We start from the raw sequence: 4476 nt of genomic DNA, 5'->3' as shown, positions 1-4476 counted from the left end.
TATGTGTGTATGTGTGTGTATGTGTATGTATGTATAAAAAAGAGAAGGAAATCCTGCCATTTGTGACAACATAGATGAATCCTGAAGGTAATATGCTAGTGAAAAATGTCAGACAGAGAAAGACATACACTGTATGATCTCACTTACATGCAGAATCTAAAAGAGCCAAATTCGTAGAAATAGAGAGAATGGTGGTTGTCAGTGGTTGAGAGTAAAGGAAATGTTGGTCAAAGGGTACAAACTTAAAGCTATGAAGTTAATACATTCTGAGGATCTGATGTGCAGCATGTTAACTGTAATTAACAATAATGTATTATATATTTGAAAGATGAGAGTAAATTTTAAGGGTTATCAACAAAAAATGATAATTATGTGAGGAGATGGGGGTGTTAACTAACCTTATTGTTGCAATAATTTCATAATATATACATGTATCAAACCATCACAATGCTTTATTACATATGACATTATATGCCAATAATATCTCAATAAATCTGAGCGGGGAGGATGTGTTCTCCCTGGCATCATCTATCATGGCTTATAATTTTAAAGCCAGAATGGAATCCAGAGCATATTAGCCTACTTTGTCCCATGCACATCCCTGACTCAACATGAGGATAGTAGGACCACTGTCAGAAAAGGCGACAATGTGTCACAGAGTCCATGTAGGGTCCAAACAAGAATGGATGGGTGAAATGATTCAAAGTGAAGATCGAGCTGCTGAGAATATTATAGCTTTTCCACAGAGGGATATTTGGCAAATTTCATAGCAGGTGTCATGATGTCTGTGGTTCTAGCCAAGAGTAAAACCATTCAACCTAGACCCAACTCTGGAAGTCACCCTTGCTGCCAAAAGGAAGGAACTGGTGGACTCGTCTCATGGAGACAGGTGAAAGAGCAGAGAGCTCACGGTGTAGAGCACTCAGCAGGCAAAGATGTGTTTCTAAGCACTTATTACTCGAGACTTCTGCAGGTCATGAAATCAAACCATGTTTCTTAATAAAATAGACAAGAATAGAAAAATAAGTGAGTACATGTGCATCACAATGATGAATACTATCTCATTAACTCACTTTTGTTTCATTAATATATGTACATATATTTGTGTAATGAATTACAATGTAAAATGTGTTTCTCGGTGTGAATCACAGTGAAAAAATGTTTTTAAAATACTGCTTTAGTAAAGAAAAAAAGAAAAAGGCCATAGTAATTTATGGCAGACATTTTAGAAAATGCCTCCTTACAAACACCACAAATAAAGACAAGGTATTTAAAGTAAACTCTGAGATACTTGGGCCCCAGTTAAACTTCAATTCATTATGTCTGTGAAAAAGCACTTGAATTTTCAATGCAGGGCATAAGAATGGGCATTGTTGCTATCATTGAGATTGTGGCGATAGCAAATTATCTGTGGAATCATTGTACTGTTTTTTTTCCAAGAAGAGAATGGCAATGTATGAGAAAGCTCAGATAATGGAGATGGGTGAGATGCATAGGGAACTCAACAGTACTCCAGGAAGGGAAATTAGCAAATGGAGTGAGATTACAAAGGTGTGAGCATGAGACAAAGAGAAGATCTTTGAAGATTACTTTTTTGTTAGTTAACATCCTATATTTGTAATGGCACTCAAATATAAGTAGCTTATTGGCTTTACCACTCTTAAAATAACCACAAGTGTCTTATATACGCAGATCTATTTTTTAAAAAACCTGGAACCTGGACTGCATAGTTAAAATTATTTATACATGCCCTGACTAGTGTGGCTCAGTAGGTTGAGCATCAACCCATGAACCAGTAGGTCAAGGTTTGATTCCCGGTCAGGGCACATGCCCATGTTGCTGCTCGATCAGTAGGGGGGGGCATGCAAGAGGCAGCCGATTAATAATTCTCTCTCCTCATTGATGTTTTTTCTCTCTCTCCCTCTCCCTTCCTCTCTCTAAAATCAATAAAAACATATTTTAAAAAAATTATTTATATACAACATTCAAGTATGCATTAAATATGCTTCCATACTACAGTTTGAATTACTACTGTCTCATTCATTTGCTATTGAAAGCTGCCCTATTTACTTTGTCTTATATAAACTTTTTTGTGAAATATGAAATAAAACATTTTTTGAAAGAAACTGAACAAATACATATGAGGAACTGACCATTTTTCATAAATTCCACAGAAGGTCTATGATATAAGTGCCAATTTGGTTTGGAATGGCATGTGTCAGAAATTGCATGGAACACAGGAAAAATTCAGAAATCCTGGCAGTGAAGGAAAAAATATTCAGAGATAAACTTGAATAAATTAGCTAAAAGCTGGTGGGGTTTTGGTTGTTAACTGTTCTTTGGGAAAGGAGGCATGGATGGACTCACACTGAAATGGAAAAGTTGTCTTAAATTAAGTACATAAACAGAGTTCTCATCCTACAGTTAGGATTCGGGCATTCTCCACCAGGCTTTTCTATTGTTCCCACAAACTTCTCAGCTAAAAGCATCCCTCCGTAGAGTCACAGGCAAAACTAAAACCAAGAGATCTTTCCTGACTCTTGCAGTAAAGAAACCAGATAAGCCAACAGAGTAGACAAACCAGGCCATGAGCCCCAGTATGGGAACTCTGCCTAGCCAGACAAATTTCTGTGTAGGTATGCTACACCAGTTACACATACACCAAAACACAAGAACATTTACTTATCCACCTTCACAGCTCAGAAAATTCAAGCCATCAACCACAGAAAGTCAGGAAAATAAGTAATATGCCTATCTGTTTTATCACCATCATTTCAGATATCACGCAGAATCATTCACTCATCCAAAAGCAAAGTGTTCAAGTTTCTATAGAACTTTAAGTGGTTCCAAAAAAAGAAAAAAAAACATTTCTTATTATCAGTCTGCCTTTACATTCCTTCTGATCATAATTTAAATGAATCGGTTATCACACTGCACAAGTGATTTGAATTCTAACCAAAAAGACACCTTAGATTTTTAATACAAATTAGAAAAACTGCTTCTTCTGTGCTATTTCTAAGCAAGAATTTTTTTTAGCTGTGTTCCATATTTTCAGCCTATTTAAAAATCAAATTATTTTCTTATCTTTCTGTTTCGCAATGGTTTTCATGCCTCCACGTGAAGCCAAAATGACTGTGAAATTCCAAAACCCCAAACAAGATTTTATAAAGGTTTCATCTGTGGCCCTTGACCTCAAACATGCACATCCTAATAACCAGAATACAAGTTCTGATTTTTAATTGGTTCACTTTTCTGAATTCCTCACTAGGTCTAATTAATATTAAAAATAATATGCTTGTATCCACTTGACAAAGAGTGTTAAGGTAAGTTTCAGAGAAGTATGCTGGATTTTCGGGAAAGGTTATCTGGAATAGAACTTTACTGCCTATAGTACTCAAAGTGAGAGAAAAAAAAATCGCATAACTACAAATTGAACATATAAACACCAAGTATTGCTTTGCTTGTTCACCTTCAAAAACTCACCTATTAATACAATCTGCAAGTTTATATCTTTGCTGCAAATTAGCTGTCGGTGAAGTGCTGAAACACTGTTGGACACACATTTGCACTGAGTCTGTGTGTCATAAACAGATCAGTGGTTCCTATCAAATGGGCCAGACTTCAAAAGACATTGTTGCTTTCCTTTTTGTTTCCCTGTGGCACCGCTAAGATAAATGGTCTACATGATTATTCATGGTTTGAAGAATATTCTTGTTCAATGAGGTCTGCAGATGAAATGATGAAGTCAGTCCTTTACCAGACTTTCATGTGCCATCCATGTCTCTTCATCAAAAGTTTATTTTATACTGTTATATGCAAATTTATAACCTCCATTAAGCAGCTTCTTTTTCAAAACCTTGGGTGAGAAATTTCAAAGCATGCCCAGTGGATATCTGCTTTTAACTACAGAAAAGTAACAAAGAAAGTTATTGTTAATTCTATTACCTTGAAATTGTAAACATGTCAATGGACACTGTAAAAGAAATATAATCAAAGTTCATTATACTGCTGGAAATGAAAAAGCACCATAGAAGTCTGTATTTACAATTGAACAAATAAAGTCTAGACATTAAGTGAGCATGAGCAATTTAATACCTACCTAGACACATAGCAGCAAAATGCAGAGTACACCCTACTTCCTAATTTCCTTATACAGAAAACTACCACAAATAATAGCTTTTATTAAAAATGTAATTTTATCATGAAAAAATTTTTTATCCAAGAACCACTGTATGTAGGATCTTTTGAGTTGTCACTTATTTATGCTAAATGCAACTAAAAATGATAGCTTTGCTTTAAAATCTTGATGTCCTTTCGTAGACTATACATAGACAACGGATGTCATCGACAAATAATTATCATTCAGAATGCAATGCAAGCTAATTGACCATAATTTTTTAATGAATTAAGTTAGGTAGCATGCTCTTTATTATTTGAGGTCCAGGAACTCTGAATAGATTTTCTATGATAAAAGAT

Source organism: Myotis brandtii, unplaced genomic scaffold, assembly GCF_000412655.1.
Source record: "Myotis brandtii unplaced genomic scaffold, ASM41265v1 scaffold151, whole genome shotgun sequence".
NCBI classification, from domain to species: domain Eukaryota; kingdom Metazoa; phylum Chordata; class Mammalia; order Chiroptera; family Vespertilionidae; genus Myotis; species Myotis brandtii.
This window is presented reverse-complemented; position numbering follows the sequence as displayed.